Below are 15,190 nucleotides of genomic sequence, written 5' to 3'. Positions count from 1 at the left end.
ATAAGCTACCAGCCTTTCTCCACTTCAATTGGTCCCTGAAGCACAGCATTCCTCTTTAGGTAGCTCGTTAAAAAGTTATCTTTTTTTCTTCTTCTTTAGGTAGAGCTGAAAATATGCTTCTCTGCAACTTCTACCCATTGATCGTTGTTCTATTCCCCAGTGTCAGGTAGAATTACTCTAATTCCTCTTCCCCATGACAACTCTTCAAATGTTTATAGTCTGCAGTTGTGTTTTCCCTCAAGCTTTTCTTTTCCAGGCAAAGAATTTCCAGTTTCTTCAGTTGATTTTCAGATGACACAATTTCAACTTATCTTAATTTCCTAGTCAATTTCTTCTTGTATATACCCCAGCTTGCCAAAGTCTCTTCTAAAATATGGTACCTCAAAATGAACATAACCTCCAGTTGTGGTTTGTCCAGAGTAGAATACAGCGTTCCTCATTCTGGATATTGCACAGAGGCATTATGGGGAGAAAGCACTGAATTTGGAGTGAGAAGACCCAAGTACCCAGTTCCAGGTCCCCTCTACGCTTTATATTCCCCATTAAAATGTAAATTCTTTGAGAATAGTTAACAAAAGAACCCCAGGCTTGAAAAGGGAGCTGAAATGAAGCAGAGTCCAATCACAGATTACGAAGCATTTATTGTCTGAGAAAAGCTTTCCAGGAGAAAAGATCTTATAAGCCTATAAGAGGAGAGAGAGAGAGAGAGAGAGAGAGAGAGAGAGAGAGAGAGAGAGAGAGAGAACTCACATTTGAGAGTTTGCGGCTGCTCTAAAGGAAATGAGAAAAGGGTAAGATAATTTCTAGAGGCTTTTGGGTGGGGAGGACAATTAAGGGAGAAGACCTCTGTAGACACAATAGGCCAGGTTGCAAGATGTTTAGAAAGTTCTGAGCTCAAGGTTGTCTTAAGACGATTAAGGCTGGTTCTATGGTTTCTAGAAGTTACAAGGCATCTCCAAATTTGGCTAGAGTTCACTGACACAGGATCACTGGTATGTCAAGCAGTTTTGTGCTTCAGAAGCCTTTGGTTGGTATAGTCATTACAGAGCCCATGTTAACAATAGGAACAGTCTTGTTGTTGTATCCCCAGCACTTGACCCAGTGCCTAACACAGCATAAATAGGCTTTATCTATTTTTACTTTTCCCATTTTCCAGTTCTTCGTGACCTGGGGCAAGTCTTTTAATCTCTCAGAGACTCTGTGTGGGGTATCGATTGGGGAAAAACCATAATACATAGTAAAAAGTGAAAAGCCATTAAATAACTCTGTGAAAGGTGGAAGCCCAGACATGATGACCTGCTAAAAATCATAATTTAGATACTGAGTCATAACTTAGATACTGTGACTGATGAAAGTCATAACATGGACACAGTGACCAGTTCACATCCCGTACATTACCAATATACAATCTTGAGTTCGGGCATTTACCCATCAACATTGGCTTAACACCAAAGCTTGGAAATGAGCTCATTACTAAGCAGAAATCTGAAATATCCACCAATCAGCAGTGATGTACTCTATGACTCCACCTCCTTTTGCTTGATCTCTTTAATTATCACTGGGCTTTCCTGGGATCTTTGCAGGGATCCACTACATCATCCAGCAGTTGCCCCAGATTGCCCCTTTTTATAAGTAATTATAATGATGGATTAAACTCCTATAACTAATCTGGAACCCCTTGACCTCTTCCTTTGATGTCAAACTAACCCCATGGTTATGAGAAGGTACATGGTTCCCCAGCCAGAGGAATTCCAGACCTTACAATTAGCATAGTCAGCAGGATAAGAAAGGATGTCAAGAGAATAGAGGCTAGACTGAGTGGGTCTTGATGGAAATCTTTGGATGGCCTCTGTGTGGGGTGGTGGCCTGTGTTGGACTGCTGCATGAGTACAGGGACACCCTGAAAACACTGAAAGTACTAGAGTCCCTTCTGATAGGACTTTGTTCCATCAGGTAGGGAAAGGGAGGGAGACAGGTAGTGGCAGATGTGAAATGGCCCCTTCCTCACAGTATTTAAAAAAAAAAAGGCTACTATCAGGTTTCTCGATTCAGAGGCTGAGAATAGGAAGTTGCTGGAGGAATTCCAACTGGAAGAAGACAAGCAAAAGGTTCTCATACGGTGGTGGTACAGGGTTCCCCAGCCAGGGGAATTCTGCACCTTACACTCAGTTTCCTCATCTATAAAAGGGGGAAAATGAGACTTGTTCTACCTGCCTCAGAGGGTTATTCTGAAGAAAGTGTTTTTCAAACTGAAAGCTGTATATACATATTTTATTATTATGAAGAACACATGAAGAATCTGTGATTTCATCAGCATGGAGGAAACTACTGACTTGAGAGCTCCTTCCACCAATGAGCCTGTCTATGATTGGTAGGAACTTGCAGAGCTACCTGAAACACAGAATGGTTAGCTGAGTTGCCCAGGGTCACACAGCTAGAAAGCTTTAGAGATAAGATTTGAATCCATGTCTTTCTGGTTCCAAATCCATCAGCTCTATCTACTATTTCATTCTGCACCTTTATTATTGTTAATGAACCCTAAAAATCCCATAAACTTTTTTGGCTTCTCAACTTCAGACTCAGATTGAGTTTGTAGACTGCCGGAACTCCTAGACGAATGGAGAAGCCTCATCTACCCCAGCCTAGATTTTAAAAGGGTCTTTTTTTAATCTATGTAAACCGCTTATGTTCATTCCAATTAAATTGTGTCTTAAAATTTATTAACTTTAGCACATCATTCCAACCTCTTGAAATCTTTTTAGATCTTCATTCTATTGCCTAATAAAATAGCTATCTATCATAGGTCCATATCACTTACAAACTTTTAAGAGTATGTCTTCCAAGTCATTAATGAAAAAATGTTGAACAGGATAGGACCAAGAACTGAGCCCTGAGACACTCTGCCAGAGATCTCCCTCCTGGTTAACATAGATTATCAATACTCCTTCAAACTGGAAGATGAAGCATTCTAAATTTATCAAACTGTACTATCGACCAGGCTACATATATTTTTTTATCTACAATGATATCATGAGAAATGTTATCAAATGACACAATGAAATCCAGATATTCCATGTCCTTTGAATTCCCCCGAAAATCTATTTTGGAAACCCAGTCACAGAAGTAAGGCTATTCTGACATGACTTGCTTATGTCCAGGTTTCCTTCTAGTGATTTCCTCATTCCATTTTAGGTACTTACAAATGATGTCCTTAATGCTTGGTTCTAGAACATTGTTCAGAAATTAATATCAAGCTCAGTGACTTGAAGGTTTAATGGCTATTTACTTCTTATTTCCTCTCATTCTGAGCACATGTTTTGAATTAAGATTAAAATATTTCCCAAGCTGGTAAAAGATGATTTACACCATCTCTAGAGATGCCTAAATTCTCTAGCAGCAATTTCCTAGGAGTCTTTACAAGATGTGAACATACTCTTAACACTTTTCAAGATGACACTCCTGCTCAGATTGAGTTAAAAGCTTGGAGACAGTTTTATTACTTGAGGAATAAAGTCCATTTTTTTCCTTGGCCTTCAATGTGATTTTTAATTATTATCAATATCAAAACACAGCCAGCAATATCCTCCCATATTTATTAATTGTACTCTGTTTATCCTTTTAAGATAATTAACATCTTCCCAAAAGGCTACAGTTCAAATGAGAAAGGACATGACCATACACATCTAGCTCCCCATAGAAATATGTCAGTGGCTCTTTGTTTAGATTATAATATTCATGAGATGGTGTTGTTCATTGAGAAAGAGGGCTGACTTTGAAATTGTGACTTGAAATTGAGTTTGAACCCTGGCTCTGATGCTTACTCCTTCTTTGACCTTGGACAAGTCACTTAACCTCTCAGCCTCAGTTTCTTCAGCTGTAAAATGAGATGGGTAGACTGATTGACTGTTAATATTACTTTCATCTTCAGAACTGTGATCTTATGACCAGACTTCACTCATGGGTGTGACTCTTTGTTGGTCAGATAGTTTTTTAATGAAAAATCTTCATATTTAACTGTCAGCTTAAAACTGACCAGCTGCAAGTTAACATGTAAAAGTGCTGTGCAAACATTAAAGGCTATATAATTGCCAAATGTCCACCAGTGGTTAAAAAGAGGATCAAAGGAATTCATTTTCCTAAGTGTAAATTTCCATCCTGGACCTTTCTCTCTCTCTCTTTCTCTCTCAATTCTTTCCTTTAGCTATCTCATCAGCTTCCATGTGTTTGATTATCATCATGAAATTCCCCCCCACCCCCAACACATTAAAATAGTTGACATTCAAGTGTGAGGTGGAAAACATCTACAAAGCGTGGACCATGGAAACAGAGAACAGAGCAATGGGTGCAGTAGAGGATGTTGCTTCGTTAGTTGTTTCCGTAACTTAATTAAATTCCTAAAGCCCCCATATTATATGTGAATGTAACTACAAGGCATAACCCCCGCCCTTTAGCAAAATATCTCCTTAATATAAAGAAGCATATGTTTCATGGTCATATCCACTGCTTGTATCCTCCAGGCATAAGTTTCATATAGGTAAGTTTAAGTTGCCCCACAACACTATCTGAACTCACACTGTGTGTGTACTCCCAGATAGAGCTCTAACCCCTCTCCTTACACATAGCTACACCCATCTAAAGTTGTATAAAAAACCTATGGTTTTCTCCATTGGTTAGCTAGTCTCAGCCAGAGCAGACAAGTCAACTTGGTTGCTAAGGCTAACTCTCTAGCAAGATGGGGGAGCCCACCTGACTCTGCCCAAGGGAAGCCATAATTTGGTAGTCTTAATGGGGTGATCCTGTACCCCTGTAAGCATGGACAGCTCCTGGTGGACAGCTCCCATCAGTCTTGCCAATATCATCCTTGGCATAGGCATTTACACCTGCCTTTATAATAATAAACATCATGTATTGTGCATCACTCCTTACTGGGCCTGAGTTATTCATGGCACTGGCACTTCATGTCATGTTTTGACATCATCTTTATGTAGACAAACTTTAAATCTATATATCTAGCCCCAGTCTTACTGTTGGCTTCTTATCCTGCATCAAACTGTATATCTCTACCTGGAAGTCCCATAGGCATCTCTAGAGCAATAAGTTCAAAACGTAACTCATTATATCTTCCCTGAAGCTGTCTCTCATTTATTTTGATGACACTGCCATCCTTTTATTTAGTCAAACTCATGAGCTTGAAATTACTCTTAACTTTTCCCTCTGCCTCAATCTTAAGTTCAATTAATTGCCAAGCCTTGACAGTCCTAACTTTACAATATCTCTCAATCTGTCTCCTTCTTGCCCCTCCCACATTTTCTACCATAATTCAATCCCTCATTGTCTCTCCTTCGTAGACAATTGCAATAGCTTCCTAGAGTCAGGTAGGTAGTCTAATAGATAGAGTACTAGCTCGGGAGTCAGGAAGACCTTGGTTTGAATCCTATCTCATATACATATTTATCCTGGACAAGTCACTTACCCGGACAAGTCTATACACCTCAGTTTCCACACTGAAAAAAAAAATGAAGATAATAATACTCCCAATCTCCTAGGACTATTTTGAAGATGAAATGAGATAATATACATAAAGTACTTTGCAATCCTTAAAACCCCGTAAAAATATTAGCTATTATTAATTGACCTGCCTTCTTCTTTTATCTTTCCCTTTTTTTTTTTTTCTGGCTAGGCAATAGGGTTAAGTGTCTTGCCACACAGCTAGTAAGTATTATGTGTCTGAGGCCAGATTTGAACTCAGATCCTGCTGAATTCAGGGCCAGGGCTCTATCCACTGCACCACATAGATGCCCCATCTCTTCCCTTTTATTCTATATTTTCAGCTGTTAAATTAAGCTTCTTAAAATACAGACCAAAAATATCACATACCTCACTCAAAAATCAACTTTGGCTCCCTATTGTATTTAAACTAAAATTCAGACTCTTCAACTTGACATTTAAAGCCTTCAGTGATATACTTTCCATCTTATGTCATATTACTCCCTTTCCTATACCTTTCATTCTGGTAAAAATGCCCTTCTGGTTTTTCTCCATATATATTTATATCCCCCACCTCTACGCCTTGGCACAGAATAGACCTCACATGTGGAACATACTCCTGCCTCACCTTTTTTGGTAGTGAGTCTGGATTCTTCAAGCATGGTTCGAGTGCCTTCTGCTACACAAGACCTTTTCTAATCTCTTTTGGAACTACTTTGTGTATATTTTGTATTTATTTACTTATTGGATTACTTTTTGTATATGCCCAATAGAATACTAACTCTTTTAGGACAAGGATTTTCTTTGTTTTTCTATTCCTAGAGCTTAGCACAGGTCTCAGTCTGTAGTAGATGCTTGATACATACTTACTGAATTGTATTGAAAATTAGGCAGCTAAGTGGCACAATGGATAGAAAGCTGACCTTGGTGTCAGGAATATCTGAGTTCAAAAACTTCCTCAGACATAAACTAGCTCTGTGATCCTGGACAAGTCACTGAATCACTAACTGCCTCAGTTTCCTTGTCTGTAAAATGGGAATAATAATAGCACCTACATTATTACAAGGTTGTTGTCAAATGAGGTAACATGAAAAAGTACTTTGCAAACCTTAAAGGGATATATAAATATTAGTTATTTGTATTATAGCTGGCAAAAGCATCATATAAAGAAATCTTCAAGTAGCATTTTCTATGGAAACTCTCTCATTTTTTTTGAAAGCCAAAGTTACTGACTGATAAATCTTTCCACTACCTCCTCTGTCCTTGTACCCTTAGATGTAAATGGCTTTTGAGGATGGAAATTTCTGCCTTTGTCTGAAGTACATGCACAGTCTTTCCTCTTCCAGCCAATGATCTGATGTCTGCCCAAATTTTTCATTTCAAACCATTGGAGTTACCACGGTAACATTATCCAAGCCTATTTTTTCTCTGTGAATTTATGACAAAAAAATGAAGTTCTACCATTAAAATTCAGTGATAACTTATTATTAGGATAAGCAGGAAAACACAAAATGGTACAAAATGATCTATTACTCTGGTGATTTTGAAATTCTAATGAGAAAGAAAACAATGCCCCATTATCATTTATTCATCTTCTTAACAATGAGCACAATTAGCTTGAGGAACTATGCAAGGCAGTGATTTGCCAAGATTATTTATTTATTTCTTTGGTCCCTATGAAGCCTGGAGGAAAGGCTTCATATGGCAGTGGAAAGAGCAGGGAACCAAGATCAAATCTCTAACTCTATTGCTAACTGTATGACATGACCTTGAAAAAGTCACTTTCCCCTCTTTGGGGACTAGATTTCTAAAGTCCCTTTGAGCTCTGTACATTCTATGATTATTGTTGCTGTTACTGAGTCATTCAATCATGCCCAACTCTTTGTGACCCTGTATGGGGTTTTTCTTGGCAAAGATGCTGGAGTGGTTTGCCATTTCTTTCTCCAGTGGATTAAGGTAAAAACAGGTTAAGTGACTTGCCCAGGGTTACGTAGCTAGTGAGTGTCTGAAGTCAGACTTCAACTTAGGTCTTCCTGACTCCAGGCCCTGCACTCTATCCACTGTGCCACCTAGCTGCCCCAACATTCTATCATCCTAGTGAAAGGTGGATAGAGTGTTGAGCTTGGAGTCAGGAAGACCTGAGTTCAAAAACAGTCTCAGGCATTTGCCAGCTATGTGACACTGGACAAGCCACTGAACCTTGGTCTGCTCAGCACAGTACTTGGTACATAGTAGGTACTTAACAAATACTCGCTACCTTATTTCTACTTGATTCTCTGCTGGGAATTTAGAGTGGGAAACATTTAGCCAACAACAAGTGACAAGGAAAAACACACACATATGCAAAAGCAGGGGAATGGAGAAAATGAAAAAGGAAGACAAAAAGCAGGAGATGAGAAGGGAAAGAAAGAGAGAAGGAAGGTGAAAGTGAATCTTGGGACAAGGCAAGAGAACAGACTAGGATGAGATCAGAGTCTGAAGTTTTGTCATAGTTCCCTCCCACTTGCAGTGTCTGGGAATAGGAGGGTACGAGGGCTCTTTTGTCTGTATTCAGAGTCATAGCCTATGCTAGACAAGATTACTAGGATGATTCTATTCTACACAGTTGTAGACAAAAGCATTTGAGCTCTATTGGTGTGCATTAAATTTGGAAATTATAATTAAGAAAAAATAATAATATACATTCTTTTCAGAATATTCAATTGAATCATCTTGCTGTCCTCTGTCTTATAAATATAGAATAGTCTTAAGGATGGAGTCCAAGTGCAATAGCACTATTTTTTAGGTATTATGATCACTACATAATATTAATAATGACCACTTTTCACTTCATATGGCTCATCTTCCAAACAAACAATCATAAAAGTAAAAAGAGTAATAAGAATCATAAACATTAATTTTGAATTGTATTCACATTTTTACATTAAGAAAGACTTGAAATGTGTCATTTAAGTGTTCCAGAGAGAGAAAATCGTCTTATGTTACCCTTCAGTCAGCCAATAATCATTTATTGTTAAGTGCTTACTATGTGTGAAGCACTGTACTGAGCACTTGGGATGTAAAGAAAAGCATAGTTCCTGAACCTGGAATCAGAAATACCTGGGTCCAAATTCTGCCTCAGGCACTTACTAGCTGTGTGACACTAGACAAATCACTTAACTTATGTCTTCCTCAGTTTCCTCATCTACAAAATGGAGACAATAATTGGACACTATTCCTAGGATGATTGTGAAAATAAAATGAAATAATATTTCTGAAGCATTTTGCTAACCTTAAAGTACTATATAAATCATAGCTAGAACTAGCATTACTAAGTATCAACCGTGTGCCAGGTATTGAGTTAAGTGTTAGAATACAAAAACAACAACAAAAAAAGTATCTACTCTCAAAGAGTTTACATTTTATTGGGGAGAAATAACATGTAAGCAGATAAGTAAAATGGAACATATATGTATGTGTGTGTATATATATATATACACACACACACAAAGTTAATTCTAGGCTGGGGTGGGGCATAAGGTATTAACAACTAGAGGAATCAGGATATAGCTGTCAAGTAAGCTTCAAAAGGGATTCTAAAGGGTGGAAGTGAGGAAGGAGTGTATTGCACCTACTATGTGCCTAGTATTGTTAAATGCTGAGGATACAATTAAGAAATAGACGGTCCCTGATTTCAAGTAGTTTGGTTTTAATGGTAGAGAAATGTTCATCTACAATTACACAAAGCAGACAAAATGTAACTTATATGCAAAGGCACTAGCAGATGGGGGGGTGCAGTGGGGGCGGGGAGGCAACAAAAATGCTCATATAAAGGGATAGTAACTGGAACTCTGATTTCACTGGCACAGAGAACTCCCAGGTGAAGAAAAACCTCTCTACCAATGCAGTTTGGAGCCCTATTACACATTTCAGATTGGATGTTTTACAGACATCTTAAACTCAACATCTCCAAAACTGAACTCATTATCTTTATTCCCCTCCTTCCAACCCTCCCTTCTGCCAAACTTCCCTATTATTGTTAAAAGCACTACCATAATCCTGAAGGGCTTTACCTTTGCCCCTTTTCGCCAAAAGGAATTTGGCTCCCATTTGTTGACCTTTTGATATGCAGCTTTTCTTCCTGGCCCCAAAAAGAACCTGACTTCAGTTTGTCTACTGGTCCCAGGAAAAACTTAAAGTTTTAGGAACTGCCTTATCTCCATTTGAAAGCAAACTTCCCCTCTTTCAGCTCCCTTCATTATCTATTCTCATTGTTTATTACCTTCCAAGCGAACCCAACCAACCCCCCCTTCCTCTGGCCACCCTTAATCCTAGCTAGGTGCCATGAGGTCCAGGACCCAGGAGTTCTGTTCACCCCAGCTTGCTGGCCACTCCCATCCAGATCTCCCTAGGCCCTGCCTCCCCTCACCCCAAACTACTTGGCCACTCCTAGATCCCTCTTACAATCTTTCTGTACTTAAGATTCACCTTTCCCCCATTCAGACGCTGGGAATTTCTCATGCCTAGAGGCTGAGCTGTTCCCAAGCACACTTGTCCTCATAAGTGTCACATGGCGTATCCACCCCAGCCCCCCCATTCAGACACTGAGCATCTCAGGCCCAAAAGGCTGAGACTGCCTCAAGCCTGCTCGTCCTTACGAGCATCACCTGGCCTCCTTAGCCCCCAGCCCCCATTTAGAAGCTGAGAACCTCTCACACCCAGAGGCTGAGACTCTCAAGCCCGCTCCTGTCCTTACAGGCATGACCTGGCCTATATGCATAACTTTAAAAAACTTTTTCTCTGGCTGGAAGAAGATCTGGGTTGAATTCTTTCAGGCAGATCTGCGCCATGATCTGGGGCTTTTTCCTTGTACCCCAAAACCTCCCATGACCTTGGGGCACCTCTGTGCAACTAGGAGCACCCCCAAAACACCCACCTCTTCAATCCCAGTCAGCCAGGTTTACAATCTTGGTTTCATTGTGGACTCTTCACTCTCTTTCACCCCTCTCCATCCCCAATATCCTCAAATCTGTTGCCAAGTCCTATTAATTCTGCCATCAAAACATCTCTCCTATATTCCCCCTCCTCTTTTCCAACAATGCCACCACCCGACTATACCTCAACACCTCACACCTAGACCGCTGAATAGCCTTCTGATTGATCCACATACCTTAAGTCTCCTCCCACCACTCCACTACATCCTCTACTCAGCTGTCAAATTTATATTCCTCAAACATGCATCTGACTGTGTCAACTCCTTCAATCCCCATTTAATCAATTGAAATGGCTCCCTATCATCTACAGGATCAAGTATAAAATACTCTAGCTATTAAAGCCTTCCATGAAACCTTGCCCCTTCCCATATGTCCAGTTTTCTTGTAACTTACTCCCCTTCAAGTATTATCTAGTTTTATTATCTAGTTATGTAGATAAAATGTTTTCTTTGCTGTACTTCCTACAGGATACTCCATCTCCTAACTCTGCATTTTCACTGGCTCTTCTGCATATCTGGCGTTGTCTCCCTCCTCTTCTTTGTCTCCTGGCTTTTCTGACTTCCATCAAGTCTCAGCTAAAATCTTACTTTCTGCAAGAAGACTTTCTCAATCCCCCCTGAAGTCAACATGTTTCCAACTTATCCTTTCTAGATATTTTTAGGGGTACACAATTGTTTAGATGTCTTCTCCTCTATTAGACTGTGAATTTCTTGAGAATAGGGACTGTGTTTTGCTTTTCTTTGTATCCATAGAGCTTACCACATTGTCTTGCACACAACAGATGCTTAATAAATACTTATTGGTTTGATCTGACTTTTCTTTTTTTTTTCAACTTAAAGCATTAGCTGCCCAGGGCACTGAGAGGTTAAGCAACTTTCCCAGAGCCAGTGTGTGTCAGAGGTAGGACTTGAACCCATGTGTTCCAGGCTCCAAGATCAGATCTCAACTTTATGTGCCATGCTGCCTCAAGCTCATATTTAGCTAACTAAAGTATTACATTGCTGTTGTTCAGTCATTTTCTAGTAGTGTCTGACTCTTCATGACTCCATTTGGGGTTTTCATGGCAAAGATACTTGAGTGGTTTGCCATTTCCTTCTCCAGATCATTTTACAGATGAGGAAACTGAGGCAAATGGAATTAAGTGACTTGCCCAGAGTCACACATCTAGTAAGTGTCTAAGGCCAGATTTGAACTCACTAAGACAAAACTTCCTGATTTCAGGTCTTGTGTTCAATCCACTGTGCCACCTAACACCAAAAGCATTATATTACATATATACATATGTTACTTACGATAATATAATCACATACAAGTATATAAACTCAGAAACTATATTTACACATTATTTATATCATTCATAATGCCTTATTGTTACAAAGAACTTGATGTTAAGTGCTTTATAACCATAACACAATATAATATATATGATGCATATTATATATATGTATACATCCATACATATATTGCTTTATGGTTTCACATCATATTGAATATACTATCTTACTTGACTCTCATTCACAGATTAAGAAACTCAAATAATATTTTGGTTGACCAAATGAGTGGCTAGATATGATCCTGTGATTCTAAGATCTCATCTGAATAAGGATTCCTTTAGCAAAGGCATTCTGCTCAGTCTTCCCCTTCTGTCTGAACTTGACAACTATTCCAAATAAAATTACACTTCCCAAAGTTCTTGTGAATGGCCAACCCAAAATAATCTCTCTGACAATGGCAATTCCTACAAGAATAATCAACATCAACCTGAGAAAGGAGTCAGCACAGGGTCTATGGTAACAGGAAGGATGGTTCAGATTTTCAAAAGGGATTGGAGTCCATCTGTGAGGAGAGCCCTTAATGAGATTGTCTTGCCGGGGAATGATTAGTTTGAGGGGACGCTTCCAGGCACCCATCTGCTATAAGACTGCCTCTTAGATAGGTCAGAATGAAACAGACAAAAGCTTTTGTTCTACCAAGATCTTTTAAGTAGTGCAGGATACAGTTATAAAGGTGATTCACCCTCCTCTTCTTCCCTTCTCTACTCCCCTCCTCCCTCTCCTCTACCAATGGCTCCAATACATGTGTGTACACATAAGAACTTTTTGAAAAGGAAGAAAAATGAAGTGTGAATTCTTAAAGGTAGAGGCAGAGGAAAAGGAGGAACTAAGCTGGAGACAGAGGTTAGAGTGTGGCTGAGATATGTAGGCAAAAGGATAAGTCAATATAGTAGACAACATAGGGGAGTGGATAGGGACTTGGGTTCAAATCCCACCTCAGACACTAATTAGCTGTATGACCCTGGACAAATCACTTAACCTCTGTGGACCTTGGTTTCCTTATTTATGAAAGGGGGAAGCTGGACTGGATGTCCTCTAAGATCCCATTTCATCTCTAAGGTTATGATCTTATGACTGCTGGGACTTATAGATCATAAAGTGATATATTTAGAACTAGAGAGAGGCCATTTCATCTAACCACCTAAAGTCCAGATGAGGAAACAGAGGCCCAGGGAGGTTAGATGACGACCACTCCTTTTCAGGTCACACAGGTAGTGATAGATTTTCTATCACATTATTGATAGGTTCAGGATGCATATTCTCTAACTCCAGAACCAGGATTCTTTTCACTGTCTTTTGCTGTTCCCCTTCTGATCCTAATGTCTTATGCTTTTGGGGCAGAGGTATGGAGGTAAATGTTTAATAAGCGGCTCTCCAAATATGTAGGCAGGATGAATTTCTAAGTTTAATTTGCATTATTAACATTTTCTCTGTCACGTTCTTAAGTCAGGACAATCAACAAGGCAATAAATAAAATCCCAGTTTGTAGCATTTGCCAAGGTGTAAATGTTCCCATGAAAATTTAACAATCAGTTCTCAAGCACCAAGTAAGATCTGGCTCCAGATCCTTACTCTGGGGGCCTAAAAAAGCAGTGCTGTCCGTTGACGGGGGATAGCAGATGGAGTTAGCAGGAGGAAGCTTCTCTTTAATTCATACTGGAAAGCAGTAAGGCTCTCTTCATGGTTGCCATCCTGGCAGAAAAAGTAGGCTGAGGACATTGAGACATTGAGGACATTCCAATGGCGAAAAACTATGGTTTCCAGGTATTGCCTTCATATATTGGGTAAATCTACATCATCCCTTTCCCATTCCCTCTATTACGGTTTCAGGAATGGGAATGAACGAATTCTCAAATTCATCTTTCCTATTCCCCTAGTTTACAGTACTGGACCGTGACACCAGGCCAGGGATTTGAAACAAATAAACTCACAACATTCCAAGTCTTAGAGGTTTGGGAGGAAGTAGTTTCAGAAGTGGGTGGTGTTTGCTGTTTGATTTAATGCTTTGATTTTTACATGGTATTGTTTTAAGTAAATGTCCTTTCCCCTACTGTGATGTTGTGCTGCATTTTGGTCTTTTTGGAGAAGGTTCAGTGTGAAATAGGAGACCAGCCCTATAATTTAGAGTGATTTAGATGATAGGTCCAAACAATTAGTCAGTTAATAAACACTTAACTGCTTACTACATGTCAGGCAAGGAGCTAAGTGTGAGGGATACAAAGAAAGGCACTTAGGAAACTGAATGGATCAATGTGAGTGGGAGGATAGTGATACAAGTATGAAGCATATTAGATACATTAGATTGTGATCTTCTTGGGAGCAGACACTATCTTTGGCCTCCTTTTGTATCCCTAGGGCTTAGCACAGTGTCTGGCACGTAGTAGGTGATTAATAAATGCTTACTGATTTAAGATAATGCATAGTAGCAGTCCCTTATCTTTGAAATGAGTTGTGCACTAAAATAATGATGATGAGGATGAGGAGGATGAGGAAGAGCATGATGATGACGACAATGTTAATCCTTTTTTCTTTTTTTAATTTTTAAAAATTTAGTGTTTTATTTTCCCCAGTTACAAGTAAAAAGAATTTTAACATTCATTTTTAAAACTTTGAGTTCCAAATTCTCTCCCTTCCTCCATCTCCCCCTACACACACATATTGAGAAGGCAAGCAATTTGATATAGGTTATACATGGGTAGTCATGCAAAACACTTCCACAATAGTCATGTTATGAAAGACAAACTGTATTTTCCTCCATAATAATCCCCCTCTTGTTTATTCTATTCTCTCTCCTTTCACCCTATCTCTCCTCAAAAGTGTTTTGCTTCTGACTATCCCCTCCCCCAATCTTCCCTACCTTCTATCACCACCCCCATTCTCTGATTCCCCTCCCCCCACTTTCCTATAGGGTAAGATAGATTTCTATACCCAATTGAGTATATGCTATTCTCTCCTTGAGCCAAGTCTGATGAGAGTAAGGTTCACTCATTCCCCTTTACTTCCCCCCCTTTCCTCTCTACTGTAGAAGCTTTTTCTTTCCTTTTCTTAAATGTGAGATAATTTACTCCATTCTACCTCTCCCTTTCTCTTTCTCCTAGTACATTCCTTTTTCACCCCTTAATTTTATATCATTCCTTCATATTCAATTCACACCTGTGAAAAGTCTTATGAGTTACAAATATCATCTTCCCATATAGGAATGTCAACAGTTTAACTTCATTAAGTCTCCTATTATTTCTCTTTCCTGTTTACCTTTTCATGCTTCTCTTGAGTTTTGTATTTGCAAGTCAAAATTTCTATTCAGCTCTGGTCTTTTCATCAAGAATGCTTGAAAGTCCTCTATTTCATTGAATATCCATTTTTCCCCTGAAAGATTATACTCAGCTTTGCTGGGTA

Source organism: Vombatus ursinus, unplaced genomic scaffold (assembly GCF_900497805.2).
Source record: "Vombatus ursinus unplaced genomic scaffold, bare-nosed wombat genome assembly UNPS02014807.1, whole genome shotgun sequence".
In the NCBI taxonomy this organism is placed as follows: domain Eukaryota; kingdom Metazoa; phylum Chordata; class Mammalia; order Diprotodontia; family Vombatidae; genus Vombatus; species Vombatus ursinus.
This window is presented reverse-complemented; position numbering follows the sequence as displayed.